Raw genomic sequence first — 24,387 nt, 5'->3', positions numbered from 1 at the left:
TGGGGTGCAACTCGGTCAAATGAACACCGTGCCTTTCAAGGACACGGTAAACAAACTTTGTCAATGGGAACCTAAGATTCCCATAAACAAAGAATGCAGCATATACCCCGATCTTGCCTCTGGGGGCATCGTACACAGTCTGATGGGGTTCAGGAAACTCAGGCTCGAGAGACTCGAGCATGAACTTCCAGACGACGTACTGGTACAGATCGCCAGGCAGAGCACACTGGCACTCGCCAGCAGTACTCTTGTCATCGGCTGTAGATTCAAGATCACGAGACGACATCTTGCAAAAGAAAGAAGAAAACGATTTCGGGAGAATGCTTGCCTGAAAAGGTGAGTATTCGCCGGAAATCGCTTAGAAGATGAAGAAAAGAGTGAAAGTGTGGATTACAAAGAACCCTCTCCCACTTTATATACTAATCGCAATTAATACGATGCATTTAATGCGGAAGAGAGAGAAATCGAAGGTGCAATGAAAATATGACACGTGGCAAAAAGCAAGCTGGCAACAGCTGTTGATAGGACGCATACCATTAATTTCGCGGCCACGCGCCCAAAAAATCAGGCCCACGCGCCTGAAAAAGCGTCTGGAATGACCATGTACTGTCACGTCACCATAACTTCCTGCACGTCCTGACAGTCAGAAGAAACCGTCGCACGACGTTTCAGAGGTTTGGGCTGTTCTTATCCTTCCACCAACTCTTCGAATTTCGAAATTCAAAATTCAAAAAGATTCAAAAGTAAGCGGGAAAATACCCCTTACCTAGGCAACCAAGTAACCATAAGACGGGTGAGGGTACAGTGTCAAGGCAAAACCCTTCACATACTGAGCACCCGCAGGGAATTGACGCCAGAAATACCTTGGAAGTAAAGTAACCGTAAGACAAGTGCGGGTACAGTGTCAAGGCAAAACCCTACACATACTTAGCACTCTGCAGGGAATTCAAACCAAGAAGGATCTTCTGGGCCATGCTTGCGGAAACGGGAATAACATCCCCGCATGACGGGAACGTCGAGAACTATATTGTTTGAAACTCCAAGATGGAATTGGTGGTTTTAGCATAATTGATCACTATGTTGAAAACTACCAAGACCCCATGGAGAATCCACACAAGTGGGACTCAACGCTCCTGACGTGCGAAGAGGTTACAAACCTACCCGCTTCACACCCAAAGATCAAGCAGAAAAGTCGGGAATTTCTGCGTGACATCAGGAAAACCGCGGGAAGAATCACCACGGAAAACCTAAAAGCTAAACCCTTTTCAAAATCCCTTGCTAAGTCCAAAAGTTCACCTCACTTATTAATAATTCATGAGAAGAACATTGGACTGGGGGGACTTGAAGAGGTAGGTCCCAGCAGAGCCCAGTTGGACCCGCAAGACTCACCTTGAACAGGGACGTCTGCGCAATGACCAACTGCTCCAGCAGGATCCACCTTGCTCAAAGAACCTTACGCGCAGTACGACAGCTGTACCCGCAGGGAAAGCCTCCCAATGGTGAAATACCTCGCCTGTTCCCGCAGCTGCGGATACAAGCCATCAGGGAAGGCTACCCGCACTAACTGCAGGCTACACGCACAAGGCATTAGCTACTTCAGTAGTCACATGAAGGAATGAGCAAGGCGGGAATACTCCCGCCTAAATGAGCCAGTCCGTATGCTTCTGGAAGGTCTTTCGTACTATACCTACTAAGGTATGGGCGGAACAGACAATTTGACCAGAGCAGCCCATGAACCAATCACAGGGTGACAGCTCACCGACAACAATACGATGAGGAGCACCCTCTAGTACTGTTTGTCACTATTAGCCGCTGCCTACTCACCAACCCTTACGATGGGACGTGCACAGCCTACAGTTGGTGGAACAGTGCGTAGCCGGCAGTAAAGGAACGGTATACAGCCGACCTTTACTGTTGGCCGTAGCCTATCCACCAACCAGCATGGCCTGTGCGTAGTCCACTGTTGGTGGAACAGGAATACTATTCAGCCGGCTGTACCTTCTAGGAAACCTACCTTCGGCTATAAATACTCCAACACCTTGGAATGGTAAGGACATCATCTAATATCTCAATCTTATCTAGCAATCTCTTAATATACACTTATATTCAGAGCAATCTAGTCTGATTCTCACGCCGGAGGGTGGTCACAAGGAGGAACCCCCCTTCTCAGTGACGAGCTTACGGTGTCTGTTTTGCAGGTCCCCTGAAGAACAACCTTCTCTGCTAGACCTCATCCTCGTGGGAAACATTACTTAACCCCCAGATTATCTATAATCTGCCCAGGGTTCACTTAGTGTTTCTTCAAACACCAAAGACTAAATAAACAAGTCGAACTAAAATATCCCATAATTCAGACAAATTATAGGCATAAAGATGCACTGATGAGGGAAAGTTGAGAAACCTCTTTACACCCTCTAAATTATTCTTGATCAATCAAACATGCTATTTTAAGTAACTAACATCCCAAAGGCAACAAGCTTATATGATTTCTGGAAAGACAAGAGCACCGCAAACCGCAAAGACGAACTGAAGTAAAATAAGCGAAATTTCGTTTTAGAAAGGGGGACGATTTGCCCCCGGATATGCATTTGTAGGTAATTGGCAAGAGTTCAGCATATTGGGAGGTAATCCATGAAATGACGATGGATTTGCATTATTCATGAGTTGTTGCTGGCCACCGGTGCCATTTGGTGACCCTATAGTTCCATTTCCCGAGCCGGGTGTAGTGCCTTCTTCTTCAAGAGGAAGTCTTTCAAAAGCCGCATTCCCAAAAGAAGCGGCAATTACCACTACTCCTCCTCCAACCAGTTGCCCTTGACTGCCAGCTAAGTAGATGGTCAAACCAGATGCAGTGGGTGGAGCTGGAGGAGGAAGAAAGGAGCCGGATAATGATAAGATATTAACTCGCCATGTAGTGTTGTAACCCCTCCTGTTGGCCCCGGCTGCTTAACCGAAACATTTGAAACCATCCCGCTACCGCTCAAAATACACACCCCTCTTTGCCTTCTTCTAGCAAAATTTAGTATACTTTCTTGGATATCACATCCATTAGCCACCTCCATCACATGGGATTTCAACAAGTTCGGGCTATCCCTTGTGACAAAAACTGGTGGCTTCGGCTTGTTCTTGGAACCAGCTGGACGACCTCGAGGCCGTCTAGAGCCACTTCTGCTATGGTCCCCATCACCACCGACAGTCATAACCGGGACCAATTCTCTATTGCCATTAATGTTATTGTTATGATTTTCTTCTCGGTCTCGCTTTTGACCATGGTTTAGGCTGCTACTGCCTCCACCTTGCTGATCATCCTCATCGGAATTCGGCGGTGGTTGAAGGTGGTGGACATGGTGTTGCTGAAACTGCTGCTGGTGTTGGTGCAATTGAAGATCTCTGGTATTAAATGAAGGAGGTAGGTTACGACCATGAGCTGTGAGATCCATGAATATTTTGAGGGTTTGTTGTACTGCTAATCTTCACCAGAAAGCACAATCAATTTCTTTGCTGAATGTTTCATATTTATAACTTCTTTTTGTCTACTAATCAGCCATAAAAAGAATATATGATTAATTTGGTCGCTTTCGGGGAAGATTAGAGAGAGAAGTGATGCTTGTGTTGGGTTAATGTTGTTTCTCACAAATTGATGAGAGAATTTTAACTTAAGTTTGCATGTGCATGGGAGGTCAAGTGGGTCCCACGTTTGTCCCATATCATTACCCCATATTCTCCCCAATTCTTGAGTTCTTGTTTCCACAAGGGTTTTGTGAGGTAACAATAGGGTTTTGTGTGGGTAATTTTCTTAGTTGTCTTATTTAAATTTATTGATGTGAGGGTTATAAGTTGTGTGGATTTTTAAACTATATTATGTATTCCCTCCTTTTATTAAATTCAAAACCAAAGATATTGTAATAACTTAGTGGAACACATCATATAGGTTTTCGGATGTTTAGGTTATACGTTTATTTGATGATTTATTTGATTTTTGAAATGATTTATTTTAAGCTTACTTAATCTTGTTGGATTAAAAATATCTACATCTAATAAATAAAAATCCATAGGAATACTAACATAGTGTTGGTATATATTATTTGTATATGTTTTTAAACACTATTAATTTAAGCAATGTTTTTAATTAATGAAATATAAGCAATTATAGCTGAAAGTGTAACGTACAACGTATTTATGTACTATCATCATTACAACCGACATCACAATATGATTTACGTTACAGTTTAGCTGTTCATGAAACAAGGAGACAATGTTTCTATCAGTTATCTATTTACTCAAATGTCATGACTTTTATGGGATACAAAATATATTCAAATTAATGAGTGATTCATTATTCTCAGCAAAAGTGTAATGTACAACTCATTTATGCACTATCATCATTACAACCGACATCACAATATGATTTACGTTACAGTTTACCTGTTTAAGAGACAAAGTGACAGTATCTTCTGTCATCTGTGTGAACTCAAATGTTGACTTATAAGATACAAAATATATTCAAATCAATGGTTGAAGTGTAGTTTAAGAAATTTTTTTTATTGTAAGCGTTTTACAAGTATTGATGCATATGGTATAACACACGATGCATTCACTTTAAAGTTTAAATAATAAAAATATTTTCAAAGTGTAAACTCTATCTTTTGTACATTTCATATTTTAATGGTATACTTATACTTTTAACTCATCTTTACCCACACCCATAAAACTGTAATTTTTTTTCTTGTTATATCTTTTAACATATTATGTTTTATCAAATTCTCAACGCACCATTACGGTATACTTATTTTTATCGACGTTTCAATTTAATTTTTATTCAAGTTTCAATAAGTTGTTCTTCATTGTGTGTTGGCAAAATGCTGCTCCAAACATATGACATTACAAAACTGTTTATATGAAAGAACTATAGACTCAACAGCTGATCAGCAAACTAAAGAATATCCAAACAACTAAAGACTAACAACTGATGATACAAACATCAGTTATTTAAGCAAAGATCGGTAGTTGGCATAGGATTCTTTTTATAGTCAGTTATTTGATTTTTGTTCATCAGTTTGTAACCATTTTGTTAGATGTCGTTTTACCTTAGCTCATCAGTTGTTTTACACATGTATAAAATGAAGAAGGGGGTCTCTTTTTCATTAACACTTTCACACATCACAACATTCACATGATAAGTGTACTCTGTACCTGACAATCAATGAATGCATGATGAGCTAAGGATCGATGAGGGGGAGTAATAGATTGTAATCTTTCAGTTACGATTAATACAAAGTTGTTCTTCCATATGAAACCGCTTATTAGCTCTATGATTTCCGCTGCATAAACTGTTTGATTAAAATACTAATTGAATTACAATTCAAATAAGATTTTAATTAAAGTGATACTAATTCATACAAAGAACGAGATCATTTGTTTAGTGTTTCATTGGTTCTGATTGTGTTCATTAGCTTAGAATGAGATCTAGAATTCTAACAACTAGTATCAGAGCTATGTATCTATGAATTTGATCTACTAAAAAATTTAGAAACAAGATCTAAGCTCAAATTGATAATTCTAGTTGTGGATTTCAAAAAGGATAATAAAAAATCGGTTGAAAACTTTGTTAAGTGAAAACTGGTTGAATTGAGAATCATGTCGATTGTACAAAATCCATAGAATACCGTTTTTACCTCCAAACGCCAATGTTTCTTCGAGGTCAATACAACATTTGGGCTCAAAGAATACTAGGGAACAAAATGATTAAGAAGGATCCTAAGGATTATTCTGATAAATATCTATAAGAATTTGAATTGGATGCCAAAGCTCATGCAATGCTTGCCATGGAAATTCCAAATGAAGTTTATGGTGGATTGATTCATCACAAATATGCTAAGGGGGTGCCCTAAAGGAACAATATGGTGGAACCCCACAAGTCCTTGGGTATACTCGTGAAATTCTTAGGCAGCAGTATGAAGCATTTTGTTATTTAAGAGGGGAGTTTGACTTAACAATATGAAAGATTCACAACTCTAATAAGTGAATTAAAAATGGTTGAAGTTACTGTTACAAACTCTGCTCTAAATAACCGATTTCTGAGGTCATATCCAGAAAATTAGGACACCCATGCTATCATACTAAGAACTTTGCCAAATTTCCAAGATTTGAGTCTGACTGTTCTCTATGGTATGCTTCTCAAAGGGAAAATCAGCTGATGATTATACCATTGGGTCAACACTTTTTGTCAAGATACTCAACCTATTCAATTGTTGGCCAAGTTTATGACAATCACATAGAAATAACAAATGGTATTGGCTCAGCAATTGAATACCAAGCATTTTTTGTTCAAGAGAATTCGCCACATGTGTATACCAATCTGTCATTTATTATGGAGACTTGCAACACATAGACCGGAACTTCTAAACAAACAAGTTTTACAATAGGACAGGAAGGAAATTCCCATGAATTAGTAATAAGACAAAAGTGGGTTATGACAAGGCAAAAATGACATGTCACAAATGTACCAGGCTAGGAAACTATTCATGAGAATGCAGAATTCAGTTACAGCCTAGTCCCAGTCAAGTTCAGCTTTTAATAACCTATCTAAGTTCACCTCTCCATCCTCATTCGCAACAACAACACTTCAATAACCCTTCCACAACTCATTTTGCTCAAACCCTAGCAATGGCTAACACTGGTTCTCATTATACGATATGTACCAATCCCTCAATCCATGCAGCAAATGCAATTTATGCAACCTCCTTTCATCCCATCTATCAATACCAAGTTCAACCTACCATGCTTACCAAACCTGGACTATCTTTTTCAATCCAAGACAGCACCAAAACATGCTTCTTCACTCAAGAGTTTGTAAATTGGAGCAACATGCCTGAAGAGATGAGCACAAAATATCGTGCTCTTGTGATTATTGATGTGGAATTATCATATGGAAAGGAGATGAAGAAAGATTTCAATAATGAAAACATAAAAGTGCTTATGACAAGTGATACAACAGCAGATACACAAACTGCTGATGACAAAGCACTTAAAACTACTATTGATGAGGTAACACCTATGATTTGTTAAAAATTGTGTTCAAGTGATTGCACAATGCATTTGCTAATATAAAAACCTTCCAACTTAAAACTAATAAAACAAGTTGCATAACTTGAATCAGTAGTAAAATCTAAAGATGGCATGAAGGTTAAATTAAATGAAAAAGAAAAGGAGATTTGAAATTAAAGCATGATCTGTTAGATAAAATTGCTCATATTTAGAACTTGTTAAGAAAATACAATGAGTGCAACAAATCATTAGAACAAACTCAAGCAAACTGCAACAGATGGATTGAATCTAGTAAGGGATTTCAAATGTTGTTGAGCAAGAAATCAAATAGTAATGTGAAATTTGGTATTTAATATAATCACACTGAGCAACCTCATAATTATACTCAAATTACTCCTTACAATTGTGTTGATGAACTTGAGGAAGAAGCTTTTTTTTCAAACACAAGTTCAATTAGTTGTTTCACCAATTATTGTTTCACTAAAACTTGCTAGTCAAGATGAGGTTGGAAACTGGTATCAAACAACTAATGCGTCACAAGGATTGAAACCAATTTCATTTACTGATTTCAGTGTTCAAAAATCAGTTGTTGATCATAAACCATCAGAAGTTCCTCAAAACTGGAATGGCCCAAACAAATTTTTATTTCAATATGTAATTGAAAATTGAAATCAAACAAATAGCCCACTTAATTGAGTCAAACAGATTTCCATAACTACATTAACTGGTCAAAAATCAAATATTGACTACAATCCATCAGCGGTTTCAATAACACCTAATAATTCAATCAAAACAACTTATGTGATCAAACCATCAGTAGTTTAGACAAACATAATTGAAGCTTCATAAACAACTGATGCATCAGCAGTTTCAAAGAAAGAAGTAACTTCAAGGCTTTAGCAACTGATCATGCATTCATTCCAAGATCAGTTGTTACACAAACTGAGCATATTCAAACTGAAACTCATCCAACTTTTGTACCTGGATATGAGGAACCAGGAACAGTGGTTGGTGATAGATTGGGTGTGACTTAGAAAAAAATCTAAATGTAGTAAAAAGAAACCTTTGTTTCCAAATCCCTATGATGTATGCAAGAAAAACAATCATCTAACTAAAGAATGTAAATTTTAAAATCTGTCCATCACAAGAAAAATGTTGTGACTCCTAATGTGTTCATCATAAGTCAAAGTTCTACCCCTAAAACAAAGTTCACTTTGAAAGCGTTCGAACACATGTCATTATGGAATTAAATAACATCCCATGTTCAAGAGTTGTTCAATTAATAGATGTTCCACCCACTAGTATCTAGCCAAAGCAGACAGCTGTTTTGAATAATCAGTTAGTTATTTCACAAAGTGATGAGATAAAAGCGCTCATGGAGAATCAAAATTAGCTGATGAATATTGTGAAAAGTCTTCAACAAAATGTTGATCTATCTTCCTTAAATAAGCAACCCAAGACCAGAGGGGCTTGGGTTAATCCTTCTAACTAATTTCCTTTAAATGTGTAGAGAGCTTTCACATGCCATGAAAGCTTATGGTGTGTTGATAGTGGAGGCTCCAGGCACATGACAAGGAACAAGTCTCCTCGATCTGAATTAATGAAACATGGAGGGAGAGTTGTATCCTTTGGAAATGATGAAAATGGAAGTGTGTTAGGCTCAGGTAAAGTGAAAGCAAGCAAATTAATATTTTATAATATTAACTTGATAGACAAACTGAAATTAAATTTGTTAAGTGTGTCACAAATGTGTGATATAGGGTATGGTGATTTATGTACTAAGAAAACATGCAAAATTGTCAATTCTGATTGTGTTAAATAGATTGAAAATCTGGTTGCAGAATACACTTTGTTAATTGCAATCACGAGAGGCAATGTCTATGTTGTTGATATGTATAAGGATAATAAAATCCCTATTGCAAAATGTTTTCTTAGTAGAGCATAATTAAAGAAATAGATATATGGCACATGAGATTAGGCCATGTTAATTTGCAAACAATTAACAATCTAACAAAGAAACTACTTGTTAGAGGCCTACCTGTCAAAGAATATCTATGTGATGAAAGTTGTGTTGCATGATTTAAAGGCAAACAACATAATGTTTCATATAAATTCATTGAAGAATTCAAAACTACTGCTTGTTTTAAACTCTTACACATGGACCTTTATGGACCAGTTAGAATACCGAGTCTAGGAAAGAAAACGTATTGTCTTATGATTGTAGATGATTACTCAATATTCACTTGGACATTCTTCTTGCACTCAGAGGATGAAACAACTGTAAAGATCAAGAACTTCATTATTCAAGTTGAAAAACAATATGATCTTCCTATAAAAATCCTATGAAGTGAAAATGGAACTGAATTCAAAAATAAAGTGCTAGATACTTTTTGTATCTCAAAAGGCATTATCAGACAGTTCAGCATTCCAAGACAAGCTCAACAAAATGGAGTAGTTGAAAGGAATAACAGGACACTCATTGAAGTTGTTAGATCCATGCTTGCTAATTTAGGAATACCTTTATATTTTTGGGCTGAAGTGGTCAACATTGTTGGTTATGTTCATAATAGAATTTTAATAAACCAAAGACATGAAAATACAGCCTATGAAATTTTGTATAAGATTAAACCACTAATCTCATTTTTTCAAAGCCTTTGATGGCCCATGCTTTATTTTAAATTTGAAAGATTCAATTTCAAAATTTGCAGCCAAAGTGATAGTGGTTACTTTCTAGGCTATTCCTTTATTTTAAAGCCTATAGAGTTTTCAACTCTAGAATAAAAGCTATAAAAGAAACATTAAATGTTAAATTTAATGAAATATCTTATATAAAAGTTCCTTCTGATCCAGCTCATTTGTTCAATCTTGATATCTTAAAGTATGAGCCTAAAAGTAATGAATCTGCTTATGCATGTATTCTATTTAAAAGGCTACACTTCTTTGAAGATTCAGATATAGAGAACAACAACACTTTCATTCAACCTACTAATCATGTGCAATGTGCTGATCAACGAACCCAAGGTTGTGTAACTACTGATGCTCAAACAACTTACGTCCAAAATGAACTTCCTCATTCCACATTTAGAAGTTCTTTAGTTTTTTCTCAAAGCATTTTTTTACCCCTTATGCCTCCACCTTTAGTTGTTTCCTCATCAGTAGTTTCACCAATAACTTCATCAAACACTATAATGGACATTTTTCTATATGTGTTTCATCTTGCCCATCCTCAAGAATAGATAGTTTGTACCAAACAACGTGGTGTTCTTTCTCACAAGAATTGTCAACAAGCAAATGTTTGCTTCTTCGTTGGTTTTCTATCTCAACTTGAACCAACTAAGTATCAATATGCTTTAAGAGAAAATAGTTGGGTAGAAGTTACGCAAGAAGAACTCAAGCAATTCACCAAGATGCATGTTTAGGAATTATGCCTAAGACCAGAAGGAATAACACATATTGGCACAAAATGGGTCTTTAAGAGTAAGACTGATGAGAGAGCGGTTGTTATAAAAAATAAAGCAAGGTTAGTCGCTCAACAATACATAAAAGAGGAATGATTTGACTATGAAGAAATCTTTGCACCTGTTGCAAGACTTGAAGCCATCAGATTGTTTCTTGTATATCTAACCACTCACAACACCAACGTATAACAAACGAATGTCAAATGAGTTTTCCTCTATAGTGACATGCAAGAAGAGATATATGTTACACAACCACCAGGGTTTGAAGATGCATTCAATATAGACTATGTCTACAAGTTGAAGAAGACACTCTATGGATTCAAACAAGCTCTAAGGGCCTAGTATGATATACTTTCCTCATTTTTCATTTCTAATCACTTTAAAAGATGACTAATTGATAAAACTTTGTTTCTCACAAGAGAGGAAAAAGACTTACTTCTTATTCAGATTTATGTAGATGACATTATATTTGGATCCACAAATCCAAAATTGTGTGATGGCTTTACAAAACTCATGAATTTTGAATCTGAAATGAGTAACATGGGTGAGTTACAATACTTTCTATGCTTGTAAGTCAAACAAACTAAAAAATGAATTTTTCTACATCAATTAAAATATGTTAAAAATCTACTTGAAAAGTTTAAAATGACTTATTGCAAAGAAAGTGCCACACCTATGAGTAAAATTTATCAATTATCACCTATTCAAACATGTGAGGATGTTGATCAAACCTTGTACATATGCATGATTGGATCTTTAATGTATCTAACTGCTTCTAGGCCAGATATAATGCATGCAACGTGTGTGTGTGTGTGTGTGTGTGCTAGATATTAAGATTTACCAAGGGAATCTGATGTATATAAAAATATACATCTTTTTAGCATCAAATAATCTCTAAAAACTGCAACTTCTATCGTATAATATAGTTCAAATAACTACTTATCATGTTAAAATATATTTTCAAGTGAATCCAAGCCTCAAATGAAGAGACGGATGAAAAGACAAAGAAAAAATCGAAGAGAACCAAAGAAAACAACAAAACATGGGGCTATGCTTCAAGAGACACGGGGTCGTGCTTCTAGGAAACACGGGGTTGTGCTTCAGAAAACACGGGGCTGTGCTTCTGAGAACATGGGGCTGTGCTTCATGAAACATGGGGCTGTGCTTCAAGAAACACGGGGTCGTGCTTCAAGGAACATGGGTCCATGCTCACCTTTCAGAAAAGACAAATATCTATAAGAAAAGACAAAATAGTGGACAGCTGGACATGGGGCGTGCTTCAGAGGACACGGGGCCGTGGTCATGTTTCAGAAACAACAAAAGAATATATAACAAACACCCAAAAACACGGGGCCGTGCCTCAGGAAGCACGCCCTCGTGCTGAGTCACCATGTACGATCTGACAGATAATTTAATGCGACTTGACACGTGGACACGGGGGTGTGCCTTATGGAGCACGGGGCCATGCCTGAGTGCCCAGACAGCCTATAAATAGAGGAGCATGTTGCACTCATTTGGTGTGCCCTGAAGAGAGTTCTATACGGTTTTCACTTATAAAAACATCCACTAACACTCATATTGAAGATCTTATGGAGAGTTTAAATGCTTGGAGATCATCATCATCATCATCATCATTAAGGGATATTCATCCACATTTGGTTAGATTATTCTAGTTTGATCATATGTTTGTTATCTTCATCTGTTTTGATGTCATTAACCATGCTCATTATGAGCTAAGCTCCATTCACCATCTATATTCTATGAAGAAGCTTTGTTTTACTTGATGATTATATTGAACATGTGGTTTGGTTTAGTAAGGTACATGGTTATTTTGCAATTATCCTTTGATGAAAAATGTTTTATCATTTTAACTCAATAAATAAAAGTTGATGATTAACAATCATTCATGATTTACTCATGTTCTTGGACACTAGAAATGGTAAAACTAATACTTTGATAACTTATTTAAGATAAAACATGGATCCTTATATTGTACTTAGAAATGATGAGATATAAGCTATGATCTATTTCTCTAGTTTTGATGATTCTGAAAAAACATCGTTAACACGATTGCTTAGGTTATCATGCTAGTTAAAGAAATCATATGTTAACGGAATGTGTAACTATAACCTACTTAAATAAACCAAGGAGAGGTTGTGTGAGAAAACTATAACCGCCCGAAGTTATTAGAATTGGTATTTGAGAAATCGAAGTCAATCCTAATCTTTCTACTTTACTAAACTACTTGCCAACTCAAATTCACATTCTCGTGGTAGCATGACATTTGGAAATGGTTAACTTTAAAATGCGCATGCTACTTTCTTTTATGTCATAGGATATGCTCACTTAGAAATGAGAGGCTATTCTATCATATATTATTACGGCAAGTTTATCACCTGTTCACTTTATAATCACCAAGGACAAATGGAGAGGATTCTTGGATTTAGATGGTAACCTTCATATAATTGAATTACTCATTTAGAATTTCTCGTCTTGGTCACCTATATAATATATATACATATTATTTTATAAAAGTAACAATTAACCCCAAAATGATTATCCTCTCCGATTAAAGTAAAACGAAGATTCATTATTAGAAACATTTGTGTCCACGGATCGATACTTGGTTCTTACCAATACTATTCTACATATACGATAGGTACACTTGCCTATTTTGTGTGTGTTTAGTCTTAGCAGAAAATACTTTTATAAATTTAAAACACGATCTTGTACGAAAGCTAAATCTCCAATCCATAATATATTTTAACGCACCACACACAGAACATCAGAATCTCACTTAAGTGATGTCAAAAAGATATTTAGATATCTCAAAGGCGCACCTACCTTGGGTATCTGGTATCCATCCAGCAAAAAGACCCAGCATGTTGGTTTTGCAGATAGAGATTATGTAGTTTGTCAAATGAAAAGAAAATCGACATATGGGGGATGTTAGTTATGTGGAGATTTATTAGTGTCTTGGCAGAGCAAGAAGCAAACTATTGTTTCAAAATCAACTATTGAAGTTGAGTATATTGTTGTTGCAAGTTGCACAACTCAAAAACTTTGGCTACAAAACCAGTTACTGGATTATGGGATAACTGCTTTAAAAACTCCATTAATTGGATAATGAAGCTGCTTTGAACATCATCAAAAATCCAGTTCAGCATTCAAATACCAAAACACTGAGATCATGCATCATTTCATAAGAGATTGCTATGAAAAAGGCTTAATTTCAACTAAACATGTTTCATCTGAAAATCATATAGCTGATATGTTTACAAAAGCACTAGATTTAGTATATTCGGAATGTTAAATATTTGAATTGTCATTTTTGCAAAGTTAAACAGTTGTTTACAACTGACTTTTGGTAATAAAATGTATTCAAAACTTTCAAAAAGAAATTGTTTATACATATTTTGATGTAGAATACAATGGAAAACTATTGTTTTCTCAAAAGTACTGATCAATTTTTTCTCTAAATATTGATCAATGTGTTCAAAAATACTGTTTTTTAAAACTATTGTTGAGAAAAATAATGAAAACAACTGTTTAAAACATTTATTTCTCAAACTACCGATTTAAACCAGTAGTGTTCAAAAGTATTGATCAGATTTATTCAAAACTTCTTATCAAAGACAAGCAACAGTTGTTTCATTTTTCCAATAGTTGTATGGATTTACTAGCTGCTGTTTCAATATAACGGTGGTTTCAACTATCACTTTTAGTCACCTACTTGCTTAAAACGCCTAAACCTTCGCTAATCACAAATTACCTTCCATAATAATCTTTCTTAATTCTAAAGAAAGCTATCACCTATATTACACCTTGTGATCTCACAGTTTACTCATATAACTTGCTTTCTACCATCATCATCTTCACATACTCTGCAAATATGGTACAAAACCCTAGAAACCTTCAATACAAGAAACCCCATAATTGGTTACCATATCATATCCCCAACCCTAACTACGCTGAGTATGACAACATGATCGGAACAGTCACAGGAAGTTGATTTCATAACTTTTTAACTATCGATCCAGATCTTTTTCCTCAAACTCTCAATGACTTTTGGAATAATTCCTTTATCCAATACGATGTTAATGAAATGATGTCGTTGTTCATCAAAACAATGGTAGGTAAGATAGAGGTACTCATATCATTATCACTTCTCAATACATTTGGAGTTGAATGATGATGAATTTCCTTCAAAAACTGTTGCACCTACACTAAACTCTGTCTCATTGAAAGAGGATATTTGGATTCAACTCAAAAGGAAACGCTTTTCGAGCAAACTTATTCCCTTCTTCAATGAAGTTCCTTTTTCACACCTTACTTGAGTGCATGTCAAGTAAATCCATTTGTTGGAAAGAATTGCCACTAAATTTTCAATATTTGGCATATTCGATTCTAACTGGTGAAAATTACTGCTTTTCAAAATCACTGTTCAATGTTTTAGTTTCAAATGTGAAACTAAATGATTGAAACAAAAGGAAAACCATTTTTGATGTTTCCAAGGTTCGTAATGGTATATCTCACGAAGGTATTACAAAACTCTAATTTCATCCAAGGAACATCAGTTAAAAGTCAAAGTCTCGGCAATGAGATCTTTGCGAGAATGAAAGATTCCAAATCATCGACCTTGGTTGATGAGGAGGAACTTGCCCAAACTGCTGATGTTTCAGCAGCAGTATTTATAGAAACTCAGTCCACTACTACAGCTGATCAAAGTACTCAACCCACACCTACCACCGCAAAGAGATAATCCAAGAAATCGTCAAAAGCCAAATCTCTAAAGAAACCCAAAATGGTAGTTTATGATGTTGAGGTGCATGAATCACATGCGACAAAACAAAGGCCACAAAGAAAATGATTGTTGTTACTTCCTCGCAATAAGTCACACCTCCACCCAAGCCAGCTCCTCAGTCATCTTCATAAAATGGTATTTTGGTAATCATAAGAGAATCACAACAAAGAGTTGAAGGGCTAATCAACACTCCAACTCCATGTCCATCTCCCATGGCATCTTTTGTGGCACCTCCACTTGACCACCATATTATCGAAGATTTAGCTCAATTAATTACCAAAGTATCTCACATCTATGAACATAGTCCTTTATATACCACATCACCTGAAAGGTAAAATCCAACCCAAAGTGTTGATGTTAAGATAGGCATTACTAACCCAGAGCTAGAGAAGGCTATTATCCCTATTACTATAAGTGATTTGGATACGGGATTTGGAGCAACTACTACACCTATTAAAACAAATGTTTCTCATTTGGTCAATAATTTAGGCACTAAGACTCCTATCGCTGCAATAACTGCTAATATCTTGATATCAACTCAATTTGGAAGTCCTAATAGAAAGAAAAAGGGGCATTTGAACAATTTCATGATGCAAATCCTAATTTTGCTTCAAATAAAACTGTTGATGTGGGTAAAACTACTGATGATAGGGTTGCAGATGAGACTATTCAATTAGCTGATGCAAAAATCATTCAACAATTGACAGATCAGGTTAAAAGTTTGAGCTCTGGGGTCTTGCGGCTCATCACCAAAATGACTCAAACTCAAGTCCAACAACCCCAAGATAACACCCAATTATTGGCCTCCATCGGGAGCGAATTTCAAACTTGCATCCACCAATTAGTCACTACAAAGCCACCAGCCACTCAAAGTTCCAACATACTAGAGGGTATAACCACCCCTATTCCAGAGTATCTTGAGCTCAAATCCTTCATCACCACCCAATTCCAAATTCTCCAAACCAAGGTCAAAACAGACACTACCATGCTAAGAAATTTCTATGATACTCTTGCCAATGAGTTAAGGAAACATATGGTTGACCAAAGAAATCAATTAATATAACTCTCAGGAATTGCTTCTCCTGCTCCATGGTTTTCATAGCAAGCTGATGCTGCTGCTGATGCCAAAAAGGGGGAGAACATTCTTGATGCTTCAAGAAGAGCAACTAAAAATAATCCGAATGAATCAGTCGACAAATTTGTTGAAGAGGCTGCTAGATTGAAATAAATTCTAAGAAAGGAAAGAGAGGCAAAAGAGAAAGCCGTAGTCAAACAACTGAGGGAAATCCTGATGAAACAGGCTCATCAAAGACAAAGAGAATGAAGTCAACGTCTAAAGGAGGTAAAAACACTAAACAAAGACTAGTATTTCCCCAAACTTCGGATGAATCAGAAGAAATACCAGTATTTCTCCAAACTACTGATGATCAAACTATTGATCCGTAATTTCCCAAACTACTGATCAAACAGTTGTTACACCAACAGCTGATTCAAGACCAACAGTTTCACAAACTCCTGATGTTGTTGCTGAACAACAAACTACTGGTGATCCACAAGAGCCAACAACAGTTTTAGAGACTGTTGATGCACCCAAGGTAACACAAGAACTAGCTTCTATTCCAAAAGTAGTTGAAACCTTGAAGTCAAAGCCTGGTCAACAAAAGGCTTCTTGACAGTAGGTTAAAGAGTATAAAGTTAATCTTACCAATAGGAGGTGATTCCCCACCATCTCCTGCTACAAAAAAGTTCAAGCCTGAGAATGCTGAAGAATTAATCACTTAGCAAAAGCAAGAGGTAGCAAGAGCATTGGCAGAAACAACAAAAATCATGTCTGATGAAGAAGCAGCAAGATTATATCAACAAGAGACTTTGTAGACAAGAGAAGAGATCTCGAACAACAAGCATATGATGGAAGCTTGGTTGTATTAGATAAACCAATAGTTGAAAAGAAGCTATTTATGGAAGCAAAGAAGGCTGCTCTTTTATGGCTTAAAGAGCATGCCAAGTACAAAGTGTCTCTCCACATGTTCAGAGGCTAGACCTATGAAGAATTACAAGCAGAATGTGGAAGAGTAGAGAAACTCACAGAACAAGACCCTGATTAGGATCATCCTGAACTTTATTGTGATGTAGTGAAAGAAAGGATCTCTGAGGAAAAAGAAAAGGATATCTTGAAGATGAAAATGGAATTAGGTGAGGCTAATTTCCATTCAAGAAGAGAAACTGCTAGATGGGGAATAGATAAGCTCAGAGTTGTTTATAGGAATCTTGTACAAGAAAGAAAGAAAAACCCAAGTAAATTCCTTAAACTTAAAGCTTTATCTGAAATCATACTTCCCAAAAGGCATAGAAAAGCCCAAACTACTGCCCAAATTGATGTATCTGCACAAGAAGGGATAAAGGCTAGAAACTTGGCATTGTATGCTAGAAGAAGAAGAAGAAGAAGAAGAAGAAGAAGAAGAAGAAATCAAGGATCTCCATAGAGATTTTATGATGGGCTTTGAATTTGATCTGCAACTAATGCCTTCATCTTCTTTACCAACATTGACTGCTGATCAAACTGAAGGATAAAGCCAGCCAGATTCTAGAGTTATTAAATGAAGCAAACTTAAAACGAAAATCTATATGACTTTGGAATTTGATTCTGGTATCACTAAAAATGTAGAACTTCAGGATGTGCCTATGTTGGATGAAAGCTTGTTGAGGATCTTGATAGACCTTCCACTGCAAATCGAAGAAGATGATAGTCTAGGAGCTAAGTTTGTAAAATTTATCAAAGACTCAGCTAAAAGAAGACTATCAAGATATAACAATGAAGCAAATAATAAATGGTTTTAGCATAATCAGTTCAAGGGGAGATTATTAATCCTAGCAAATAACTGATGGCCAAATACCAAACAACTGATGACTCAAACATCAGTTGTTCTTCATTGTATTTTGGCAAACTGCTTATCCAAACATCTGGCACTACAAAACTGCTGATATGAAAGAACTGAAGACTCAACAGCTGATCAACAAACCAAAAAAAATCCAAACAACTGAAGACTAACTACTGATGATACAAGCATGTTTGGCTCTGATATGTCTATTAGACCACCACGGCTGCAATAGAAATTGCAAGTGGACAAACTCGCACTTGTTGTTCTTGGATTTTACCACGCAAATAGACGATCTCAACATAACTCGTCATAACATCTTGACACCTGGATTTCTCAAACAAGTGTTCCTGTTAATTCGTTCTAGTTAGTTGATTGCTTTGTAGCTTTCCTATTTTTCAGTTGTTTGTTAGATTTTTTTCGTTTTAAATGAATCAAAAGTGTGAATTTGGTTATCTGAAGGTTAAGTTTTCATTTTTACTTAAGCAATAAAGAAGGTTGAACCGCCCTCAAATTCGAGTAAGCATATTTAATCATTTAAAGCGGTTGATTAGTTTTTATAATTGAATTTGGTTGGAAATCATGCCCCGGAAATCAAACCCAAGAACACACAATTCAATTCAACTCTTTTCTTTATTATGGTTAAAATAAAAACTTAACCCACACATAAATCATTAACCTTACTAATCTATTCATACTAACATTGCGAATTTAGCCCAATGCTAGGGTAAGCCAAGGGCCACCCTCCAACCCATATATGTAGTATATATGTAGTGTATTTAATAGCCTAATTTTCGGGTATAAGCCCAAGTGCCTACCCTCCAAGCTTCAAGGCCCAAACTAGTTAAATCTTTTTTTTTTATTTTAAAATTAGATCCCTGAAATGTCTTTGCTACCCTATCTCCAAAGTCAAATTGATGGTCGAACACTAACAAATGAGAAGAACAGTACAGACACAACTCCATGTTGTACAGTTCCACTCTCCTTACTCTATTGCCACCGCTCGTCGTGAGCCAAACAATATCGGATCAGGAGTGTTGTTGCGTCTATTGTCTTTATCTAGTACACCGAGCTACTGGTTTACTAGTATATTTTGTTGAATAATAGATAAAGTGATTTATGTATCGATGTTATAGATTTATTGTTAATTTTTATATATTGCCAATTTTTCACATAGCGTCTGACTGTTTGCTTGTCCATATAATAAATTAATAATTCAACTTTGTTATGAACTTATGATATTTTATAATCTTGTTAATTGTTAGTTTTTTATTTACTGAATTGTTGGCTTATAAGTTTTCAATGGTATTGTAAGTCGTAGCGAACATGACTAACTTTCTTGTTACATAACTTTTTGTATGTTCTTTTTTGCCCGTTTAGTGAATTGATGATGTCTTCACAAGTAATACAAATACAAGGTGGTCATTTTTAACCCTCTTGTATAACTGTATTTATTGTTTTGTTTTGTAAATTGATTTGCTTGGTGTTCAACTTTGGAACAAAAAGAAAAGTTCCATATCAAGTGAAATCCACCTAGTAGTAGTGATGGTCTGAGACCTATCTCTACTCCTACTATGCCTAAATTTGTTAATTTGAATAATCTTTCGTGGGATCTCGTTGATAAGATAGCATTTTCATATTTTCATACAAATCAAGGAGATAAAATAAGAAGAAAATATTTGTTAAAATGACCATGCCAACCGCATGAACATAAGTTCCCAAAAACAAAGTATGTGGATAAAATCTCCTGTTGGTCTTTATTGTACGCCCGTACAACAATTTTTTGTATCCACCTCTGCATACTAAACTCAAAATATAAACCAAATATGACTTAAACTCTTATAAACTTATCACAATAAATTAAAGTATAAACATAATGAACTTAAACAACTCGATAACCTTAAATAACCGATCCATTAAAATCAATATTTTAGAAACAAAACAAAGTAATTGTTGTGATGTCATAGACAGAATGAACCGGTGGTGGCTAATGCTAAAAATGTAACAACCTGTATCCCGGTGGTCACCCTTAAGACAGGGTCTGACCGCCCTAGACCATATTGATTGGGTTATGGGTCTGGTTCGGTTCGCAACGGAATACCCACATACGCCTCATTCCCAACCCTCAGTTTCCAACGTTAGTTGGGAGTTCCAGGTCACATAATGTTTCGGTTCAGTTCAAGAAAAGCATCTTTGACTCAATTTTAAAATTAATTTAAGAAAACATATAAAAAAATTAATGATGGAATGCTATTTTGTAGTTTTTGGTATTAAAAGGTAGTGGAAGTCTTTAACTAATATGAAGTATTTAATTAAGTTATATGGTAATCGGGTTTCATCGATGAATCTCAACACAACACATATATATTTTCTGGGTGTCAAGATATAAACTTTAACTCGAACAAATAGTAGTTCATTAACATCCGTAACAAGGTGGGCTTAAAGCACTATGAGTACCTTACGAGGAAGTCCATACGCCTAGAAATTCATCCCCACCTTGTACCATCACCCATCCCACTCCCTTTTTCTATACCTTTCCAAGAAGACCATACCCACCACCCTATAGGTTAATTGTTCTCGACTCATTTTTAGGGATTCTTTTGTTGCTATTTTGTAGCCAAATTGTTTCACATTTATGTTTTTTTATCATGAGAAATGCGTTGCAAATGTGTACCACTTTGTGACAAATTTCGGTGGGTAACAAAAATTCCCTAGCAATTTGATCGATCTGTTTTTTAGCAGTGCTAAAGCTTCTCAACTCAAATAAATCACCTTGAGTTTCTGTAGCCTTATCAAAGATAAGGAAAAAAAATAATCTATGATATTATAGAGGTAGGGTACCAAAAATACCCAAATACCCTTAAGTATCACCCGCATGTCAGAAAGAAGCCCCTCATATGACACATGCGGGACATGGATCACCCGCATAAATCACTAAAGGAAGAACAACAATACATCCTAGGGACCATACGCGGAAGCATCCAGGCACCCTCAGAAGTCATCCGCAGGGTAGCATGTTCACCCGCTAGGATGACCGGAAGGCAATGCCACTGGACAACTGTAATTAACTAATTACCTTCTAGAAGAATAACCAAGATCTTTTCTCGGAGAATACGTGACCCATCAGCCACTAAATAGTGGACAGCTGGCTAGGTTGTTATAACCGGGCACATGGCCAGATATATTTCGTCCTATCATAAAGAGACACGTGTCCAGGTTGTTATAACCATGCACATGGGACGTATAGCTCAACCTATTACATAAGGGCACGTGTCCAGACGGTTATGAGAGATCTTCTAGAACGGGACAGCTGGCCCAATCATATTCCCATACTCTTCGGCTATAAATACTTCACAATCTCCATGAGGTAATGCATTTACTCCCCACTATCTACTTAAATTACTTAAGTACTTTCTCTCCATCGGGACTGTACGTATTCTCACACCGGAGGGTGGTTACGGGAAGACCCACCCTCTTGTCCTTCCCGTAACGAGCTGACGGTGCTTGTTTTGCTGGTTTCTGTCACTGGACTTCCGGAGGTTGTGCTCATATCGTAGTCAGTTATATTTGTATCCTGCCCTGTGGACTCATTAGATCCGTGACCCTTTAAGGGGATTGGATCAGTGTTTCTTCATTGGCGCCATGCGTTTTGGTGTTAGAACTGCAAGAGTTTTCTGTTGGTTTTTGGTTCGTACGATATGAGTAAGATTCCTGAAGGGCCGATGGAAACCTCTATATTTGCTAAACGTATTGCTGATATCGAAGCACCTGGAGGTTCTACTCTGGGTGGCTTAGAACGTGTCACGGCGCCTGGAGGTCCTACTCTAGGTGGCTTAGGACGTCTCACGGCTCCTGGAGGTCCTACTTCGGGTGACCTAGGACGTCTCACGATGGAGACTCGCGGACCTGTACAAAATTGGAATTGGAAGACGAATTCGATAATTCTGGGCCGGTGAAAGCTCCTCGTCGTAACTCAGAACTGAAGGAGCTCTTTCTCCTAAGGAATGGTTACGTGCCCAGCAAACGAATGTTGTGGCAGAGTATGAGTGTGTGGTGCGTGAAGAGCGACTTCGTGCTCGTGCTCTGAATTATGATGAATCTCCCAGGAGATCCCTTTCTCCTCCTACAACCGTGAGAAGCAATCAAATTTGTGGAAGCTTTCAAACGGAGGGGTTTCCAGAAGTTGAGCTGGTTAGGAGAGGACGTGGTTATCCTCTCAGGGTTACACGTCCACCCTCCTACAGAGAAGAACTGGAAAGTTTTGATCCATCGTATCAACCAAGTGCCGTCAGCTATTATAGCAGAGACTTCGGACTCCATGTTTGGGAGGGGACTAGTATCCCGCGTGCGACAGCCCGTCATTGTTAGTTGCATTTCTTGGCATGTTCTATAACACTTAAACACTCAATTTCTCCATATATAATGCATTTATCTTACATATATCAAATTATTTTGTGAAACACTTGTTTTGTGGAACGGAGTCTACTTTGGATAGTTTTAATTGTTTTTGTAGGTGCGGAGTGGTTACAAGACAAGATGAATTAAGACGATCAACTAAGTTGAAGAGGAGTTAGGCCTAATTTTCAAGAGACGAACAAGAAGCTAAAGTGGTGGATTTATACAGAGACGAACCAAGCTGAAAGAACAAGTCCTAAATCATATCTGATGATTGTAATCAAATAATTCAAGTTGGAATTAGTTATTGAGTATTCTCTTACGACTTGACGTGGACTCCAACTAATGTGAATGGGTCCATATGAGAGTTTTCATAATTGGATATTTTAAATTAAACTTATGAGTTGAAAGACAAAAAAAATAGAAAAATAAAAGAATCGAGCTGGGCCCACGTAAGTTTCAAAAGGCATTAGGTTTGAAGTGCAATGGATAATTCATTTGGGTATAAAGTTATCGAGATCTCACGAGGACAGATCCTCTTCATCATCTCTGGTTTATTATTCTTTGGTTTTGTGAGTTTATGTTTTCTTTTATATATGGTTTGATTGGTTTAGCAACTATGTCCGGCTAAATCAATTTTAGTTTCAACACTATGGTATTTTGATTTGTTTCAAAACTTATGTGAAGCAGTTATGTGATTCGTTTGTTTAATTGGTTTGTTTGAGTGATTTTTGATCTTTAACCCGGTTCTATTCCGGTATATATTAGATTGCTAATAAACCTGATCAACTTATTAATTTTTCTAATAAAGTTCATTAAGATTTAAACCCCTAATCAGATTTTAAGTTTTGATACAAGGAATAAATAATGTTTTGAGTTTGTCTATGAACTCAAAATTATTATAGAGTCACATGATCTAGTTAAACACTCCGAACGGCGTGAGTGTTTGATTATAATCAATACTTCTATCACGCAACCCACACACTAAGATCCGAACGACGTGAGCTTGGAGTACTGGGTTGGCTCTAATCACCGAACGGTGTGTGATTAGACATTAGATAGAGTGGATGTCCGAACGGCGTGACGTCTAGTATTGGTACAAACCATTTAACTAAAAATCATTGTACTATAATTGTTAATGATCATAAGCTAGAATTAAATCAAGTAATTTCCTTAGTGTTGGAATTAGTTTTTATATATCTGAATTCACATTTTATAATATTTTGTTTTCATAAATTTCAAGTTTAAATCAAACCCCCCCCCCCCCTTTTAAAACAATCGTGTTGAACTGAAATACTTTTGGTATAATTTAGTTAATCTGTATCCCTGAGGACACGGACTTTACTTTCGCTCATACTATTTTTAGTGTGTTAAGTTGGTTTATTTTGTTTGTTGGATTCGACACCCATCAATCATGCCGAATACCATAGTGACGCGGAGGAGGACTTTACCAAGCCGTATCGTCATGCAGCCTTTGCTGAAAAATCAAAGTTTATCACACGTATTGCAACTTCCCCATTCCCGGTCAATGCGAAAATCTCAACATCTATAGGGAAATACGATGGGATGACTGATCCCAGTGATCACTTACTGAACTTTGTGGTTGTAGGAGGAGTCAGTGGTTGGACTCTTCCCTACTGGTGCCACATGTTCGCATTAACATTCACTGGTGAAGCATGGGAGTGGTTTGAGAAGCTACCGGACGGACAAATCAAGAGCTGGGATGACTTTGTAGCCAAATATTCCCAGCATTTCAGTCAGCAGAAGAAACATACTCGGGATCCTTCCGATATTTTAGATGTGATAA

The 24,387-nt window shown here is 36.7% G+C and overlaps 1 pseudogene; it reads right to left on the bottom strand.

Annotated features, from left to right (window-relative positions):
* Positions 1-2,553: 2,553 nt before the first annotated feature.
* Positions 2,554-3,440, bottom strand: LOC143603080 (AT-hook motif nuclear-localized protein 18 pseudogene; annotated as a pseudogene).
* Between the last annotated feature and the right edge of the window lie 20,947 nt (positions 3,441-24,387).

This window comes from Bidens hawaiensis, unplaced genomic scaffold (assembly GCF_021521415.1).
Source record: "Bidens hawaiensis isolate Kalapana, Puna unplaced genomic scaffold, B.hawaiensis_p1.1 tig00060555_1, whole genome shotgun sequence".
Lineage (NCBI taxonomy): Eukaryota > Viridiplantae > Streptophyta > Magnoliopsida > Asterales > Asteraceae > Bidens > Bidens hawaiensis.
The sequence above is the reverse complement of the archived record's forward strand: the minus strand, read 5'-3'. Positions and strand labels throughout refer to the sequence as shown.